At 41.7% G+C, this 20942-nt stretch overlaps 1 pseudogene; it reads right to left on the bottom strand.

Annotated features, from left to right (window-relative positions):
* Nucleotides 1-1684: 1684 nt before the first annotated feature.
* LOC133762094 (large ribosomal subunit protein uL22-like) lies at nucleotides 1685-20493 on the bottom strand (annotated as a pseudogene).
* Nucleotides 20494-20942: the final 449 nt, after the last annotated feature.

Below are 20942 nucleotides of genomic sequence, written 5' to 3'. Positions count from 1 at the left end.
GCTATTGTCAGCAAGCGATCTAGGACTTGCTCCCTCATTTCTCTATTCTAAGAACAATATTTTTAAAAGATTCATGTCCTTTTTTAGGTAGTCAGAATCATTATTGTTTAATGGAGTCAGTTTCCCAGGACCATAGCTTTTCCAGGGCAAGAGTGATAAACACAGCATTATCAGGAGTTTTGAGAAGCAAAACATGGATGCCACGTCATTGTAGTAGAATATCTGACATCTAACAGCACGAGACAAAATGAATTATTTCCCAAGGAAAGCCTTGATGTTGCTCCATCAACAACATCGTCACTGACACCATCATCATCATCATCATCATTAAACATCCAGCTGAAGATAATATAACAGGTATGCCTGTAAATGGGTAAAATTAACCAAGGGCCTCAAAAGCCATTGCACAGATTCTTACTATTTTTCCTGGTTAAGTAATTGAAGAATCTCCTTTATTTTTAAATGTAGGTAGCATCATAATTCTTCAAAATAACAGTAGTTAAATATTGTCTCATAAAGGATGCCTCCCCAAATTGAAAGTAATATGGATCCAAACAGCTTTTAAAAACCATGTATTTAGAATGTATGAAACAAATGATTATGAAAGTGAAAAAAGCTGTCTCCATTGCCATCTAAGAAAAGAAATTATGACGATTGAAAGCATTTCGTCATTAACAGGATTAAAAAGAAACAAATTTGAATAGAAACATCCATTTCCTGTACAAACCACTCTTTAGAGTTAAAATCATGCTCTAATTACAGTCCATAAACAAGCAATTCAGTAGCACCTCAGAAATGACCTTGCTGTCTTGGTGAAATCAATGTTTCCACCACTGATGATCACTTCCGGCTCTGTAAGATCCACCCAGACCCCCCACTGAGCTTTCCGGGGGGGGGGGGGGGGTCTCCCTGGGAGAAAAAGGAGTCGCTTGTCTTCTCCAGGGAATTGGCTCAGGGCTCCCCCTGACCCAGCTTCCTCCTTTCTAAAGAGCCTCGGTTCACAGGAGGAGGCTGGGTGGATCACTGCTGTGGCCATGGTGCCCGCCTGACTCTGGCAGTGTTGTGAGCAGGGGCAGTGGCAGGCTGTCGTAGCCAAGAGCCTTTCCTGTGCACCCACCACTCTAAGGCACTGACACCTGGGATGGCCAGTTCTCTCGCAAATACTTAATTCCCTCTTGTCTTAAAATGCCTAATATTTGTAAGCGTGATGATGCTTCCACGTGTATTTGTGTGATGGAGCTGTCATTCTTTGGGAACAGACATTGTGAATCAAGGCAACAGCGCTTTCTGTGTCCCCTTCCATTGAAAATGTTGCTATCAGTTCAGCCTTTAGCTGCATTTTGCAAATTGAGTCTCTATTGTTACCCATCTTGGATGACAGAGGAAAGGGGAGGAACAGAAGGAAGGAGCAGCCTGCTGAGATAATTGCACTCTTCTCTCTCTGCAGGAAATAAAAAATCTTTTTTATCCTTTCATTCCACTAAGCACTGCCACTTCAAAGTGCGGTTCAGCACAAACTCAAATGTTAAAAAGCCCAGGCGACATTTCCAGAGCAATACATTATCTGACTTTTGAGCTAGGGACAAGCAAGGTGACTAATGACCAGCAGGCTCGTCCTGTGGCCCAGAGAAGTGTAGTAGTCATGATTGCTTTTCTTTTCATTTGCATTTATGTTATGCTGAATTTATTCCCGAGCCATAAGTTTTTGCTTCTTTCATTTCTTCTTGGGTATCTTTTTCTCCTGTGTCACCTCCTCTTCTGGTTTAGGAACAATGTGTTTCTTTCCAGTGAGGATCACCTCGATGTGGCCTGGGGAACTTATGTGTGGGCTAATTCAACCATGGGCTCTGTAGGGTTGACAGTGCCCCTTGGTGTCTTTGGGTACCTGGGTATGTTCAGGGACCAGAGAATCTACACCCAGACCCTTCAGCTCAGCATCCCTCTCTGCGTTTGTAAGCAGGTACAACAGAAACTCAGCACTCTTTTTGGGCCACTGACCCTGTGTCCACCCCTACTGCTTGGCCTGGGTGCACCTACCATCTCCACTGCTGTAACGACCAATAGAATGGTACACATTGCTTCAGGAACGTGACATCTTTCAGCTATCTGGTGGCTTTTCAGATGTGTATACCCTTGAGGGCCTTGGACAGTTTCCCTGGTGTTCTTAAAGTGAGCACAAAGATTTGAACCTCTTTAGTTGCCTGATTTTGTGGGGTTTTCTGGGGAACATGAACCATTTTTGCAGAATACTTGAGGCCACTTACAGGAAAAAGAGTGCAGTCATGATTTAAGTTGATTCTTCCAGGGGAGCCAGATCCGTACCTTGAAACCTATATTTGTTTGCTATGGAACAAGCCAATCATGGTGACTTTTTGCAGTACCTGCATTCCACGTAGCCAAAGGTAAAGCAAGGATGCCTTTTCCTCTCTTCCATGCTGGGTTTAAGAGGAACTCGATGTGTTATTTGAGCTAGCAGGACTGGCCTCCCCTTACATGGGTACCTGTCAGGAGAGAAGAAATTGTACTTTCCCAGCTCTTGGATACAAAGCAAACTTCTTGCTACTTTCAGTGATGGAACTCCTTTTGATTATAGGGCTTTTGGAGGAAGGTCACGGGGAAAGTTATTTTCAATTTAACACTGGGCAGGGTTAGATAGGAGGGAGGACACTGCACACGCGAGAGGAAAAGAGACAAGTAGGGAAGGTGCAGTGAGAAATTTGAGATTACAGAGGGGGGTTAAAAGAAAAGTTATGGAGGGGCCGATTTTGTGTAGGCATTTCAAGGCCCACACAGTAAGCTATGTTGTGGAGGCCCTGCACCAACATGCCTGAATCTCTGCCTGTGTGTACTCTCAGGCCCATCCCACCTCCCAGCCTGTTCCTTGCCCTCCATGCTAAGAACACCAGTGAGAAAGAATCTGCATATATATCCTGATTCACATGACAATAAGTCAATTTTTTTTTTAAGAAAAAGAAACAGAACAGCCTTTGATTGTCCTTAAGGAGTCTCCTCTCAGAACAGGACAGAAAGCTATGTGTTGATGATGCCTCAGTAGCTTCTGGTCCAAGAGACCTCACAAAACTGACCTCATGAGAAGGTGTTGAGAATCTGATGGATGATTATAAAAAATGGAGGTTGTTAAACAGTTCATATCTTTATTGTAATACACAGAGATCTATTAATGCTATGGTTAACATTGCTTTGCTCCCAAGGAGACATTGGACATTTGAGAAAACAACTTCAGTGGAGTTTGGCGAGGTGGGGCAAGTGTCCAAGACAGAGAGCTGGGGGCTGCTATGGAAGCGCTTTAATGTGTATTACGAGAGCAGTAGCACAAACTTCAGTTTTGAAAGGTAGAAGACTGACCTGGAAGGAAGAGGGTGTAAGGAACTGAAGGCTTTTCATATGTTTGAATATTTTGCTTAACTAAAATTTGTCTTTTTACATTTTATTTAAGTTATACAAGTTTCGTGCCTTTCATCTATACAGATTTAGGAACATAGTTATACCCCCCCCTCTCCTGCCCATGCTCCGATCCTTCTTCCTCCTCCCACTCCCATTCCCACCCTCTATTTTTACAAAGATCTGTTTTCAGTTTACTTAATGATTGTAAAGTTAACCCCACACTAAGTAATAGAGTCCAACAAATAGCACTGTTCCTCAATGGAAGAGACAAGGGCTGTAAACAATCATCGATTTGCAAAATGTCCATTTCACTCCAATACATTATATTTTAGGTACTCTATTAGTTACCTGGATCAGGGAAAGCATATGGTATCTGTCTTTTTGGGATTGGCTTATTTCTCTAATTACAATGGTTTCCAGTTGGGTCCATCTTATTGCAAAAGACAAGATTTCTTTTTTTAAATAGCTGAGTAGTACTCTATACTGTTTATATACCATAATTTCTTTATGTAGTCAACACTAACTAAAAATTAAAAAAAATGTTTTGAAAATTAAGACTTTTATTTCAAAGATTTTGTCTTATATCCAGGCTAGTAAGATTTAGCCTAAGTGTGGGCTTGTACCAATTTGCAAAGTATAGCTAGGGTATTATTCCAACTGGTTTCCTGCTTCCCTCAGGTGTTTCCAACGTCTCTAACCTGGTGAGTTTGGCATTACAGCAGTGTTGGAATTGCCAAGGCACCAGTCTTCTTTCCAGTTACTCAGAGGATGGTGACCTATAGAAGTCCTATGTCTGTTCTATTTTTATTTGGGTTGAAGCATTTTAATGGGCTTCTGTTTTTTTCATAGGTACACAGTTAATAATTTAAAAATATCTTTTATCAGTTTTATTAAAATGGAACACATGTTATCAGGCCATTGAAGAACTATTCTAACAGGTCCTAATTGACAGATGCTTGTGTATTCCTGAATTTATCTTGGTTTCCAGCATTTTGTGCAATATATCTACTCTCTGATATAGACTTCTTTTTTTTAGGTTTTATGTTATTTAAATTTTTTTTTATTTTCGCCAAAGAAAGCTTTTATTTATGAATACAAATTTCTTAAGTACAACTTTAGGAATATAGTTATTCTTCCTACCACACCTGTCATCCCACCCACAATCCCACCCTTCCTCCTCCTTCCACTCTCCTTCCCAGTCCCATTCTCTATTAAGATTCATTTTCAATTAACTTTGTATGCAGAAGACAAACTCTTCACTAAACAATGATTTCAACAATTTGAAAACACACAAAAAAACTATTTGAGAACAAGCTTTATAGTTAACTCTCATAATACAACTCATTAAGGACAGAGGCTCTGCATGGGAAGTTAGTGCACAGTGACTCCTGTTGTTAGTTTAACAGTTAGCACTCTTATGTATGATGTCAGTGATCACCCGAGGCTCTTCACATGAGCTGCCTAGGCTATGGAAGCCTTTTGAATCCACAAATTCTGTCAGTATTTAGACAAGGCCATAAGCAAAGTGGAAGTTCTCTCCTCCAGAAAAAAGTACATTCTTCTTTGATGGCCCCTTCTTCCCACTGGGGTCTCACTCACAGAGATCCTTCATATAGAACAGGTTTTGCTATAGTGTCTTCGCTTTCCATACCTGAAATGCTCTCATGGGCTTTTCAGCCAGACCAGGATGCGTTAAGGGCTGATTCTGAGGTCAGAGTGTTATTTAGAATATTTGCCATTCTATGAGTCTACTCTGTGCACTGCTTCCCATGTTGGAACATTATCTCTTTTTTAATTCTAGCTATTATTATTACCAGACACTTGATCCTATTTATATGATCATTTGAACACTTAATCTTATCTTTATATTCACTTTCACAATTAATATGATTACTTTAGCACTTAAGATGACATTTTTTACCACCCAGCTTAATGGGATTTGGGGTCCTATGGCAAGTTTCTAAAACTGTACTCTTAGAAGTAAGTCTGTAGGAATGTATGCAGAACTATACAGCTTTATAGTTACAAGCTTCCTCCTCCCTCTCTTATTCCCATTCTTATTTTTTATTGAATTCCGTCTGATAGAGACTTCTAATTTCCCTCTTAACCAAACTCTCTCTCTTTCTAGGTTCACAGAATTATTTGAGGACACTGGAGAACATTTATTAAAAGGTAAGCTTTTTTTGTGCAAATTTTTTTGAAATCCATATGTAGTTTCTCATAATACAATTGTTTCCATGTAGTTTTTGAAGAATCATCATTTTTTTCTATTACCTTTCATTTGAGTAATTGGTCATTGCCATTGGGTTGTGAACAGGGGGAAGTTATGTCTGTTATGGGTGGAGAACTTCAAGGTTGTTGTGTGGTTCCATAACTCTGCTTGTTCTTTCTGAGAGTGAGCCTTGAGCATCATGGAGAAATGGTGGCATCTCAAGTCACTGTACACATGGAGTACTGTGGACCTGCTAATCTTCAGTGGGCATACACTTTTGTAGTTTTAAGCCACTGGGGTTTTTGGGACAGTATGTGGCTGCTGTATACCTTAACCTATTATAAATGTCAGATGCTTCCTCTTTACAATTACATGAAATTCCAGCTTCAGGACAGGACTCAAACTCTGCAGCTTGTGGGCAAATCTGGTCAGCTGCCTGAGGATTTTATGATGTTTAAACAATTTTTACTAACAAAACATTTTTTACGTAACAAAATTTACTATTTTAACTATTAAGGGCATGGAGATTTTGTAGCATTAAGTGCATGCACATTGCTGTGTAACCATCATTATCACTCATCTCTAGAATACTTTCATGTTCTCCAACTGAAGCTCTGTACCCATTAAATATTAGCTCCCAACCCTTCTCCAACACTTAGTCCCAAGAAACCACCATTTTTCTTTCTGTATCTATAAATTTGACTACTCTAGGAACTTTATCTACAAGGAAAAAGACAATACTTGTCCTTATGTCCTTATGTCACTGGCTTATTTCACTTTACATAATGTCTTTAAGGTTCATGTATGTTGCTGTATATGTCAAAATTTTCTCCCTTTTTAAGGCTAAATAATATACTGTTGTATGCGTACATCATCATTCATCCATTCTTTCATTGATGGGTACTTGGATTGTTTCTACCTTTTGGCTATTGTAAATAATGCTGTTATGAACATTGGTGTATAAATAGCTATTTGAATCCCTGCTTTTATTTCTTTTGAATATATTCAGAAGTGAAATTCTAGGTCATATAATAATTCTGTTCAACTTTTTGAGGAATGCCCATCTAGTTTTCCACAATGGCTGCACCATTTAACATTTCCACCAGCAATGTACAAGGTTCTCATTTCTCTATATCCTTATTATTTTCTTTTCCTTTTATTTTTTGATAATAGCCATCCTATTCAGTGTGAAGTAATATATTATCATGGTTTTAATTTATATTTTACTAATGATTAATGGTGTTGAGCTTTTAAAAATTTGACTATTCATAATTTGTATATCTTATTTGGGAAAAATGCCTATTCAAGTTCTTTGAATTGGACAATTGGACTATTTTTTATGTTTTCTGGTTTTTTTTTTTTGGTTAAGTTTTTGCTGCCTGTTTTGGAACTAAAGTTCTATTGGAATACAACCATGCCTGTTCATTTACATGTGTTTTATAGTTGCTTGTGTATTTCAATGGCAGGACTGAATAGTTGTGCAAGCTGAATGCCATAAAGTTTGCTATCTGGTCTTTTATAGATGTTGACCACTCCATGCTCTAGAACGTCCTGTTTGTTTTCCTTCCACAGAAGACCTATTAAATTTGTCTCTCCTTTTAAACTGTTATTTTCCTTCCTCTTTTCCTTGTCTATACAATGCGAGATTTAGTTCAATGTCAAGGTTGTAAAGAAAGACTTTAGGAATTGGGAGGAGAATGGATACTATAGGAAAGACAATATTTGAAGTCTGGTGAGGAGAAAGCATGAAAGTAGGACTCTACAATATTTAATTTTAAAGAAGACTTATTTATTTGAAAGGCAGAGTTACAGAGAGACAGAGGGAGGACTCAGACCAACAGAGATCTTCCATCTACAGGTCACTCCCTAAATGGTTGCAATGGCCAGAGCTGGGCTGGTCTGAAGCCAGGAGCCAGGAACTTCTGGGTCTCCCACATAGGTAGCAGGCAGCCAAGGATTTAGTCTATCTTCCACTGCTTTCCCAGGCACATAAACTGGAGCTGTATTGGAAGTGGAGCAACTAGGACTCTAAGCGGTGCCGAAACAGGATGCCTATGTGCCTGCCATGTCCTTACTTGTTACACCGCAATGTTGGCCCCTACAATATTTCCATTTTTTTTAAAAAAAGATTTTATTTATTTCTTTGAGAGGTAGAGTTACAGAGAGAGACAGGGTAAGACAGAGAGAATGTCTTTCATCCTCTGATTTATTTCCCAAATGGCCACAGTGGCCAGAGCTTGGCTGATCTGAAGCCAGCAGCCAGGGGCCAGGTCTTCTGGGTCTCCCACATGGGTGCAGCACTTCTGCCATCCTCTTCTGCTTTCCCAGGCCATAACAGAGAGCTGGGTCAGAAGAGGAGCAGCCAGGACACACACTGGCATCCATATGGGGTGGAGGTGTGACAGGCAGAAGCTTAGCCTACTATGCAACAGCACCAGCTCCAATATTTACTTTTTAAACTAGTATTTATTAAATGTTTCTAACATACCAGGTACTGTTAGGTACTTCCCATGAATCATAACATTTAACTATCAGATGATGTCTCTGAGGCAGTCCATTTTTATTAATCCTATTTAAAAAACAAGGTCATTGAGGTTACTTGCTCAAAGTTGCCCAGTAAGAGGCTGAGTTGTGATTTGAACTCAGATCAGTTTAACCCCAGGGTAGAGACATTTGGAAACAGGCAGCTGACTACCAGGGTTGGAGAAAATGTTGTGTGTTGGGAGGCAGGGGTACATAATATAATTATGGATGTGAACTAAGCTTCAGATGGCCTTAAGTGCTAGGCTTTACCCTGAGAACTTTGGGGGCATTTAGATAACACAAAGGAGTTGTGAGATGTTGAAGACACAGGAGACAGGGCAGAGACAGTATTGATAGACTGTGTCATTATCTAGCACAATGACCAAGGCTCGAGGGAGGAGACTATAAATTTTAAAGTGGACAATGACAATCATGAACCTGTTTTATTTGCAGAGGGCTGATCTCTCCAAGTGTTTCTAGGTTAGTTTTGGTGGATGAACCATGTTGCCCTCTCCTTCCCCTCTATGTCTCTGGTTGAGTTTGTCATCTACCATGGAGGATCCTAGGAAGGTGGGGTATGGGAGCCATTGTTCCCTCAAGCTCCTTTGATGAGGTAAGCTTTATTTGTGCCTTTAGAAAGTTTTCTGAGGACTTTCCTATGAAGACAGAGAACTTTAACTTGATCTTCTTCCAGTTAATGATACATTAGAATCTTACTTCATTATGTGTGACACCCAGGGCTCTCTTTATAAAATTTTGTCAGTTTTACCAGAGAAGCAGAAAGGAATGGTTCTGAATTTGTGTAGGAGGGGGCTGGAGCTGGGATGAAGTCAAACTTGTTGCTACAACTTCTCATAGGCCTTACATGTTTGGGAGTTAGGGCCTGTGTATGTCTAAGAAGGCTCCTGGGCTTCAGAGAGGTCCAGGAATGAGGTAGACATTGTGAGTGTTTTTAATGATCATATGAATTTACTTCAAAAATTTCATAGAAAATGGAGTTAAAATATAAGTATTTTGCTGCAAAATAGTTGATATCCATGCATCATTTTTTTCATAGTACAAATTTCCATGAACTTTTGAAGGCTACTTATATGCATTGATTTCAAAATATTTTTGTTCCAATATAAATTTATCTTTTATTTCCATTTTCCATGAGCTTTTTGAAGTACCTATGTATAGTAGTTTTACTTATTTGTCTTGGTCCAATTTTTGAAAAAGATTATTTATTTTGAAAGAGTTAGAGAGGGAGAGAAAGAGAGATCTTCCATCTGCTGGTTCCCTCCCTGGACATCTGCAATGACCAGTGCTGGGACAGGCTGAAGCCAAGAGCCAGAAGCTTTTTCCAGGTCTCTCACTTGGGTGGCAGGAAGACAAAACACTTGGGCCATCTTCTGCTGTTTTCCTAAGCCATTGACAGGTAGCTGGATTGGAAGTGGAGCAGCTGGGACTAGAACCAGTGCCCATATGGAGTACCAGAGTCACAGACAGCAGCTTTATACACTACGCCACAGTGCTGGCCCTGGTGTTGATCCAATTTGACTTTAATTATACCATTCATCATACAGGTGATCCACATGATTTCCAATTGTTTTGTTCTAGAAAATCTCTGCAAACAGCCATATTCTTGGCCCTATGGGGAATATAGGGCAAGGTTCTTGGCGGTCTGTGGTCTCAACATTTTCATCAACTGGTTTATAAATAACTGTCTTTTTAAAATGTTTCAAATTTGTATTAAAATAAGTAGAATAATTTCATGTATTTCATAGGTAAAATTCTAAGGAGATAACCACACTTCTCCCTCTCTCCCTTAATTCTCTCATCTTCCTTTCTTTTTTTCCCTTTAATTTTTGCAATAACATATTTTCAGTTTACTTTATAACAGGCTTAATGTGTCACCAACCATAATGTCCAGCAAGTAAAAAGTATAAAGACCAGTATTTCAAAGGAATATAGACAAGGGCTATAAACAATAATCAAATCATCAGATGTAAGTTTCATTCTTATACATGGTTTTAACTACTACATATCAGAGAAAACATGATATTTGTCTTTTTGGGACTGGCTTATTTCACTAAGCATAATGGTCTTCAGTTGCATACATTTTTTTGCAAAAGATAGAATTCCATTCTTTTTTATGACTGAGTAGTATTCCATAGTGTATATATACCACATTTTCTTTATTCATTCATCAGTTGATGGACATCTGGGTTCATTCCATACCTTAGCTATTGTGAATTGAGCTGCTATAAACATGGGGATAAAGATAACTCATGCTGGTTTCGTGTCACTTGAGTAAATTCCCAGGAGTGGGATGGTTGTGTCATATGGTAGATCGACTTTCAGATTTCTGAGGAATCTTCATTCTGTTGTCTTCCATAATAGTTGTGCTAGTTTACATTCCTGTCAATAGTGCATGAGCTTGTTTTATGTGTGGTTCTGTTTAAAGACACCTTTACTGTTGATTTACTAACATTGAAGTCATTGCCAGCAGCACTATAACTCAAGCCTGAATGAAAGTTATTCAATAAGTATATCTTATAATAAATGCCATTGTTTTTTCTTGATTAGTAGTACTAAACTTTAGTGTGATATTTGGAGGGTATTCTTTTAATTTTTAAAGTTTATTACTGAAAAGTTTTAATGGAACATAATTTACACATATGTATGGAGTACACTGTTTGGTACATGTATACATACAATGTATATAACGACCATATCAGGGTCATTAGCATTTCCATTTCCTCAAACATTTACCATTTCTAAGTGTTTAGAACTTTCAAACTCTTCTAGTTATTTTGAAATATATAATAAATAGTCATAGATCATATTTACTCTACTGTGCTATGGAATGCTAGAACTAATTCCTTCTATCTAACTATTTTGGTATGCACTCTCTAATCTCTCTCTCTATACCCTCTTGAGGCCAGTTTAGTTGATCTTTTTAAAATAAGAGACTTTTTAAAAAATTATATATTTCAGAGGCGTAGAGATAGAGAGATGGAAAGAGAGTTCATACCTATTGATTAACTTCTCAAATGCCAGGGGGCTGAAGCCAGGAACTGGGAAAGTCCAACTATCCCAAGTGTGTGGCAGGAACCTAACTGTGGGAGCCATCACCATTGCCTCCCAGTATATACTTTAGCAGGATGCTAGAATTAGGGGCCAGAACTAGGAATTGAACATAGGTACTTTGATGTGGACATAGGTGTTCTAAATTGTGGCTTTACCACTAATTCAAATACTCGCCCTGTGGGGCCATTTTAAAATTTTTAATATTTTTTAAAGTTTATTTGAAAGGCAGACACACACACACACACACACAGATTTTTTCACCTACTTGTTTACTTCCCAAATGCCCACAGCAGCTGCAGCTGATCCTGGCCAAACTAGAAGCCAGGATTTTCATCCAGGTTTCCCATCTGGGTGGCAAGGGATTCAAGTACTTGAGCCATCATCTGCTACCTCCTAGGGTGCACATTAGCAAGAAACTGGGTAAGAAACAGAGCCTGCAACTCAATCCCAGACATTTGATATGGGAAGCAGGCATACCAAGTGGCAGCTTAACATGCTGTGCTACAATGCCCACTTCTACATTATTATTTTATTTTTTTATTATTTTAAAAATATTTATTTATTTATTTTACTGAAATGCCCACAGCACGTGTGAGTTGGCTAGGCCAAAGCCAGGAGCAGAGAACCCAATCTGGGTGTCCCATGTGAGTGGCAGGAACCTAAGTACTTGAATCATCACCTGCTTCCTCCCAGGGTGTGCAATAGCAGGAAGGTAGAATCGTCAGCAGACATAGAACCTGACCCCAGGCATCTGATATAGGGTGAAGGCATCCCAAGTGGCATCGTAATGATTAAGCCTAAACATTTGCCCTACCTGGGTCCAATGTAGATAGCAAAGTCACCAAGGAAAAACACAATAGTACAAAAAATGTGGCACTAACTAGACCATAACGAAGTCGCTTAGTTATGGATTGAGAACTGAAACAAGAAGGCAGAGTGTTTCCTTGTTTGGTTGCCTCAAACTTTTGACCACTCTGCACATGTCTACGGAAGTACCCTGAGTCATGATTTTGGAGGTTACAAATGAATTTTAGTCAAGAGGTGAATTTGCAAATGTGGAATCTATGAGTAACAAGCATTGACTGAATGTGGTTATGAATGCCATTATTTTTGTAACAGAAGTGTAAGTTGGTTAACTGTGGGTTAGCCTTTCCTTAGTTAACCCCTGTCGGAAGATCTCTTTGACCCCACACAGTTCTGCTTTGATTTATAGGGAATAATGGCTCCAGCTCTGGCTGTGTAAATTATCCTGGATGATAGCAAATGCCTGAGCGGTGACTGCTCTCACACTGCAAGTGAGAACTCATGGCATTAACTACGTGGGTTCTAATTTTGAGGCAGAGTTTCTATCACAGGAGAGCCAAGAACACAGAAGCTTGCCACGGCTGACCAGGCATGCTCCTGAGACAGGATTATCAATTAGACAATGGGCAAAGGAGGATGCTGTTTGATGCAGTCTGGGGAATTAAATCTAGACATGGATTGGGCCAGTATTTCTAACCTGGGTTTTGCCTAAAATACCTGGCTCATAAGCCTTTAAAAAATGAAATTTTCAAAGGTGAGACCTTAAAGGTGAAAAGGATGACTCAGCAGGTTGGTTGTAAAGTTTGGTGTAATTTCAAAAGTTATCAAATTTCCATCATCATATATTACTGTCGCACTTGAATATTGAGAACATTTGAGGTCATTTCAAGTGTGGGAAGCAATTGCTAGACATGGAACTGAGCCCCAGATGCCCTAAGTCCAAGATGTCCTAGTGCTGGTTCAAAGTCCCATCCACAGGATGGGGACAAACCCAGGTCCTCTGGGGCACCCTGCCCTGAACTCCTCCAGCCACCAGGAGCCTCACAGCACTGCTGATCCCCACAGGCCCACTCCTCCCACCTCCCTGCATCCAAACAGCTGGTTTTCTGGTTAGCTAAGGCCATTTTCTGTTGCTGGAACCAAATAGCACGGATAGGGTGTGGGGCATGAGCGCGGCCAGGCCAGGCCAGGCCAGGCCCGGGGGCTCCGCATGCGCAGCTGCTCCAGGGTGCCCCCGCCCGAGCTGCCCGGAACAAAGCCACGCAGAGCCAAGTAAGATGGCGCCCAGAGGAAGTAAGATGGGCGGAATCCAAAGTTGTTTACCACTAAAACTAACTGGCTGCGCAACATCAGGGGAGGTAACAAAACTAGTAACAAGTGTATAGACATAGGGCTAGTCCTATAGAAATCCCCCCGTAAGGTGATTTTTTAAGTGATTGGTTGGTCCTTAGCCCTGCCCCAATGACTCCCGCAGTTTTGTGTTATAAAAGGTACTATTATGCAAAAGGTGACTGAGTCCTTGCTAGACTTGGCTCCCCGCTGCGTCTGATTGTCTCCGGGACCAGGAGGCTGGGGAACGGGCGAGTGGCGCGCTTACCTTTCCTCGGACCCAGTCCATCCTTGTACGGGTGGACTAAGACCCAACAATAGGGTAATTGACAAAGGGTAGAGATTTATGTAGCTCATAGTTCTGGAGGCTGTGGAGTCCATGAGCATGAGGCTGGCACCCAGTGAGGACCTTCTTGCTGTTTCATTACAAGGCAAGGGGTGTCACGTGGTGAGGCAGAGCAAGAGAGCCAGAGAGAGCTCATTTTATACTACAACCATTCATTCACTAATCCGTGAATGGCTGAATCCATTTGTGAAGGGACAGTCCTCCTGTTCCAGTCATGACCCAATACCTCCCAACACTTCTCTCTTGGAGATCACATTTACAACCCATGAACTTTTGTGGGGACACATTCAAACTGTAGCACTGGTCATATTATGATTCTTCCTAGCCCTATCTCAGCTTTTAGAGTAATAACCCGGTGGCTTAACTTCTGAACTTCTTAGAGCCTTGTGAAGGTCTGGTTCAACATTTTTCCCCCTGGATTTTTCACCTGCAAAGAAAAAATTAAACATAGGGGTACTTCTGAGCTACCTCTGTTTGGCAGCCTTCCTTACTGATGAGTTCCTGAGGGGAAGCTGGGGGCTCCTCGTAGTTTCTCTTGATGTTCTTCAGTGTTACCCAAAGTAATTATGCAGGTAGCATCAATACCAGGTACTAACACCAGAAGTTACAAGGAGAGAGATGACAGCAGCCAACAAAGATGACTTCAAGAGAGGAGGAATTTTCACAAAGAGCCCCAGCTATTTTGGGACGTAGTGTAGACTGCACAGCAGGTTGAGCGAGATTGGAGCATTCATTGTTGGAGCACACAGAGCCCTGGGGACTGTTGGAATGTCAGTGCATAGTGCAATAATTGTGCCCATAATAGAAACTCCGTCATTCAGAGAATGTTAAGCTGTGTTCAGACAAACTACCGAGCAAATGTGGAAATAAAGCATTTCAGTGAGGATTGCCAAAAGAATGGTTAAAATATTTTAAGATGTTTGCACTTTTGGAGAAAATCTATCTTCACGATTAAGTAATGTGCCATCCCTTATGTCTGGATGATGCCAGGTAAACAATATGTAATCAATGCAGATGAATTACTTGATTCACAGACATTCCAGTTTTGGATCAGGTTTAGAAGAATGATAGCAAAGGGCTTCAAACGAGAGAGTCTAATGAGGACTCATTACCTTTAAAGGTAAATGAAAATAGATCTTAGTAAAAAAACAAGACTGGGAACAGCAGAGGGAAGAGGAAGAGGGGTAGGAGTGTGGGTGGCAGGGCGGGTACACTGGAAAGAATTACTATGTTCCTAAAGCTGTATTTATGAAATGGATGAAAATCAAAAAGGACAAAAGATAGAATGTGCTTCCCAAATTCATGTGTTGAAACTCTAACTTCCCATGTGATGGCATTGGGACTTTATGTTTAGATGGTGTCTTGATGGTAGAACCTTCACAATGGGATTAGTGCCCTTATCAGGAGAGGGAGACAGGGAGAGATCTCAATCCAAGGAAAGGCCATATGAGCATACAAAGAGAAGGGAGCAGCCAGGAAGAGGACTCTCTCAGGGAACTAAGTCAGCTGACACCTTGGTCTTAAACTTCCTAGTCTCCAGAACTGTGAAAAATGTGTTGTTTAAGCCATTTGGCCTATGATATTTTACTATGGCAGCCAAGCTGACAACAGCCATTCCCTTCTCTACTCTTCCACAATGGCTCTGCTGAGGCCACTGTCTCAGAAAATTTATGATATTTTCCAGGCTCCCTTGTAGCTAGCAGTTGGCCTGAGGCTAAATTCTAGCTAATGAAATGAATAAGGTCAACTGCTTTTGGGAAAAACTTTCCTCTTGAATACAAAACAAACAAACAAACAAACAAACAAAAAACTGAACAAAACAGACACAGGGAGGAACATTCTCTTGCTTCCCTCTTCTCCTCAATCCTTTCCCCCTGCCTTTGCCCTGGGTTGTGCTTAGTCCCATAATGCCCTATTGAGCTGTGACTTGTCACCTCCCCCATGCATCAAGGGTGATGGAGGGAGAGAGAGAGTGGTGATGTCTCAATGACGTCGCTGTACCCCTGAACCAACCATGGTACTATGCCCTTTTCAGAATTCTTGCTCTGTGACAGAAGGAAAACTCTGAAAGAGTTGTTCTTGATCTTCTAATGTTTGCACCTATGATTTTCCAGGTGATCAGGAGAGAGGAGGCTTCTTTGTTTTAAGGTTTGTGGCTCAGTTTGCTCCTTGGCAAACATCTATTTTAAAAGCAAACATGAAAGGGAGTGGTAAGTTGGCAGAGAAAATCATATGCAATGTCATATACATATATTGTATATAGACTGGTTAGAGCCAGCTGTTAATGAGGTCTCTGCTTAGGATTAATTTCTGGGAAATTTGGCCAATGCTTCTGTTTCTTAAAAAGCAATTAAGCCCTAGGTGCTTGTAACAACACAACCAACATAAAAATGATAACACTGAAGTCAGTGTTGTGATGTTAAGCCACTGCTTGTGATGCCAGCATCCCATATGAATACTAGTTTGGGTCCAGGCTGCTCCACTTCTGATCCAGCTCCCTGCTAATGCACATGGGAATATAGTGGAAGATGGCTCAGGTAGTTAGGTAGTTGGGCTGCTGCCACTTACTTGGGATACACTGATGGAGTGCCAGGCTCCTGGTATTGACCTGGTCCATCCCCGGCTGTTGTGGTCATTTGAGAGTGAACAAATGGATGGAAGATTGATCTCTCTCTCTCCCCCCCCCCTCTCTCTTTCTCCACCCTTTCTCCCTTCCTCCCCTCCCCCAGTCCACTCTCTCCCTATTATTCTATAACTGCCTTTTAAATAAATACATCTTAAAAAATAAAAATAATACCTAACACTGAGTGCTTATGATATGCTGGGTACTATTCTAAGACATCTACACACACTAAGTCACTAATTCCATGGATAGCCCTATTACAAACTAAAGTAGCCAGTCTTTTTTTTTTGGACAGGTAGAGTTATAGACAGTGAGAGAGAGACAGAGAGAAAGGTCCTCATTCTGTTGGTTCGCTCCCCAAATGGCTGCCACGGCTGGCACTGCACCAATCCGAAGCCAGGAGCCAGGTGCTTCTTCCTGGTCTCTCATGTGGGTACAGGAGCCCAAGCACTTGGGCCATCCCGCACTGCCCTCCCAGGCCACAGCAGAGAGCTGGACTGGAAGAGGAACAACCGGGACTAGAACCTGGTGCCCATATGGGATGCTGGTGCTGCAGGCAGAGGATTAACCAAGTAAGCCATGGTGCTGGCCCCATGTAGCCAGTCTTTAAGGTGGCCCTCAGTGATCCCCATCTCCTGGTCTTCACAACCCTGGGCAGTTGCTTCTGAAAACCTATAGGGTTCATATGTGTGACCAACAGCATAGATAGAAAGAAGGGATTGCCATTTCTAAGCTTAAACTACAAAAGACTACATCTTCCTATCCAATAGTCAGTAAGGAACTAACCCCTGCCAAAAACCATAGGAGGGTGTATGGAGATAGATCTTTATTTGCACCAGATGAGTGCATCCCTGGTCAACAGCTTGACTGCAGCCTCAGGAGAGTCCCTGAGATAGAATTTCCCCGCTAAAGCACTGCCAACTCAGCAACTATTGGCTTATGCTGCTAAGTTTTGGGAGCAAATAGTTATACAGCAATAGATAAGTAGGTACTATTATTTTTTTATCCATCGTTATCTATCCATCTATAATCATCTATCTAATCATTTATATCTCTGTAGAAGACAGAGAAACTGAGAGAAAGAGACAAAGAGAGACAGATATTCCATCCATTGATTCATTCCCTAAATGCGTGTAACAGCTGGGAGTAGGCCAGACCGAAGGTAGGAGCTAGGAACTTAATCGGGGTCTCTCACCCTAGTGGCAGCATCCCAAGCACTGAAGCCATCACTACTGCCTCCCAGCCTGTGCATTGCTGGGAGATTAAGGTTGGGGAGCAGAACCATGACTTGAACCTAGTCACTCTGATTTGGAATGTGGGCATTCTAAGTGGCAACTTACCTACTGCACCAAAAGCCCAACCTACAATTTCTTCATTTTACAGAAGATCTGAGACACTGACAGGTATATAACTTTCCCAAGTTCACAAAACCAGAAGGTGGTGGAATTGGGATGCAAACTCCTGTCTGTAGAGCCTGTATCCAACACCCTGATACTAGGTTGCTTCTGGGTATTCTTATGGATGTGTATCATGTGATCTCTTGGGGTGCTCCTCAGCATGACAAGAGTGGTTTAAACACATCACCATTATGGAATCATAAGCTGTCTGATTTGGATGGGTTGGCAGTGTCAACTTTCTACATCAAGGATGTTGGGTACATAGGACTCTGGGCCAACTCAGAATCACTCTATGTGTAAGTTAGTGACTCAAGGGTTTGAGTGGAATTAAAGCTTGAGCTCAGTAGGTCTCTCACTCTAATATTTGGTGCCTGTCAAGGATTTGGGATTTATCTAGAGGATAAAAGGAACTAGTTAAAAATATGGGTTACATTTTCGAGAGGGATTTGTTTTGTAACAGTTGTGTTCCTGCAACAAGAAGTGAGTTAACTTTGAGTTCATATTCTTTTCAAATTTGTATTAATGAATTCCTCTTTCCAATGACCTCTGGGTGTATCTAAATAACAGCTCTTGGCAGGTTGAGGTCCTGAAGGAGATGTCGGATGTTGAGAGAAATCATAGAATATTCATTCCAGTGTGCACAGGTTCACATGCTTCAGTTTAAAAACCCAAGTAGGGCACAAGATGAAGTTTCCCTTTGTAATAGCAAACACTGCATCATTTCACAATATCCTGTTCTTTCTCTTTTTTCTTTTTGTAAATTTTTATTTAATCAAAAGGCAGAGTCAGAGAAAGTGAGAGAGAAGGATGGGGAAGAGAGGGAGGGAGAGAGATATCTTCCATCTGCTGGTTGACTACCCAAATGACCACAATGAACACGCCAAAGCCAGTGCTCTCCTGGATCCCAGGGTCGGGGGGGTCAGGTGGGCTGCGTTGCTCTTGCTGTCACACTCTGAGCCAGGTTTAGTCTGAGCCATTCTTTAGTGAAAGAATTCATCTGGGCATAGCCTCTTATGACTGCGGAGGAAGCCTCACCCAGTTGAGTAGACATAGCTGGGATTTCCACTTGTGGTCGTGGGCACTGTGGAAAGTTGCTCCTGGGAGAGCCAGCAGGGGAGGAGGATGAATCTTGATGTTGAGGGCTGCCTCCCACCAGCCACATATAGCAAATACTGCTATCAAGCCTTAGGCATATCTATACGTGTTAGTGAAAGCTGGAACCTGAGCAAGCAAGGGGAGTGGGCATCTGGGTTTTCCACGTGTCACAGACACACAACAGAATATTAATAGAATGTCAGCCTTAAGAATAGGGATTGTTGGGCATGGTTCATTAATTGTGACAAAGATAGTAGTATGAAATGTTAATAAGGGTAAATGGGGTGAGAGGTATTAGAGGAACTCTTTGTATTACTACCTTACAATGTTTGCTTTCTAGATTTAAAACTACTCTGAAATAAAATGTTAAACAAAAAAAAAAAAGAGACAAAAACAAATTTGGTTGAAATCTAAGACCTCAGAACAATGACTAAATATCCTCATATTCTCTTAGAAAACGATTTACTCATTCATTTGAAAGGAAGAGTTAGAATCTTCAGACTGTTGGTTTACTCCCCAAATGCTCAGAAGAACTAGGACTGGACCAAACTGAAGCTGGGAGCCTGGAACTCCATCTGGGTCTCCCACGTGGGTTTCAGGGGCCTGAGCACTTGGGCCATCTTCTGCTGCTTTTCCAGATGCATTAGCAGGGAGCTGGATTGGAAGCAGAGCAGCTGGGACTCCCACTGGTGCTCATATGGGTTGCTGTTGCAGGAGGCTGTCCCTCTGTGCCACAATGCCAGCCCCACCCTCACATTCTAAAAGCAATTAACAGACACATCCAAGCTAGTCTTACTCAAAGATCCTATAAATAACAACCTCTCTACCCATTTTTCAGCTTATAAAAATGTAAATAAGTTTGAAAGGGTTTTATGGAAAGGAGTCCATACAAATGGAGAGCTCTTTGGTGTTTTTCCAGAGTGCTCCCAACAGGCTTCCACACCTGGCGCAAGTGAGGCACCCCAGGAAGACCACTGAAAAGACTGGGGCAGTGCCAGAGGAGTGGCTGGCTTCTTTGTCCTGGTGGGGGCCCATTCCTGCTGTCAGCGTTGTGATGGGACATAGAGAAAGAGGTCTTGGAAAACCTCACGTATGTCCTGGAGTGAACATTAAGACTGGTATTCTGCCAGGAGAGTTCTGAAGGTGGGGAAGGGTCTGGGGCAGCCTGCAGAGGCAGAGAGGGAGGGAGGGCTGCAGCCAGATCACTCTGCAGTGATGTTTGCCTTCCTGAGGACCAAGCTGACTGAGCGGAAGGGACCAGGGCTCCACCATGTTGCGGATGCTGCAACCAAACCAAACCAAACCAAACACCTGCAAAGGAAATGAGACGCCATCAGTTGGAAACTGGGGGTTACACTGTGGAGAACAGGAGGAGGGGGCAGATTGCAAGAGGCCAGCTGTGGTGCTCCTTCCCCAGGTGAGAGCTCAGCACTACTCCTCTGCCTCTGAGACTGGGCATGCTCATTACCTGAGGGCTCCATGTCAAATTCAGGTGACTGCAGGAGGGACTTTTTGTAGTTTGCTCCTCTTTCTCCTTGGCTTTCTGGGGCCAAGGAAGGAGCAAGACGAGGGATGAGAGGTGGAAAAGGTGTGAGAGACCAGTTTGTGCAGCTTCACACCTGGAGTAGATGTAGGACACACTGGTCAGGGCTGAGTTAGAGAAGGAAGCGGCTGTAACCTGTGTCATCTTGACGTTCAGATGCAACTCTTCTGTTTATTTGTTTAGTGAGCCTTCCTACAGGTGAATGAAAACCATGAGAACTGCCTGAGCTATAGTCCGGAAGTGGGTTGGGGTGAACGGGTGGACAAGAAGCTTTGACGTAGGGGGCCAGTAATGAGAGAAAGAGAGCTGTTTCCTGTTGGCACCTAATTGCGAACAGCTTCTATAATAAACCACAAAGAATTGGCATAACACCTTGTAAATGGCAAATGGCAAATTCATGATAAATGCTAAGTAAAAGGCAGTTACAGTGACCATCCTTTTAAATCCTCCCTGTGCATCAAATGCGTCAGGAGCAGATCACTGGTCTGCCGACTCAGAGCACACGAGATAACAAGAGAAAAGCGGTGCCTGACAGTCAGTGCAGAAATCCAAGAAAACATCAGCAATCAAATCATACTCTAAAGTTCATCCTC

This window comes from Lepus europaeus, chromosome 6, assembly GCF_033115175.1.
Source record: "Lepus europaeus isolate LE1 chromosome 6, mLepTim1.pri, whole genome shotgun sequence".
NCBI lineage: Eukaryota > Metazoa > Chordata > Mammalia > Lagomorpha > Leporidae > Lepus > Lepus europaeus.
Note: the sequence above shows the minus strand (reverse complement) of the source record. Positions and strands in the feature narration are given on the sequence as shown.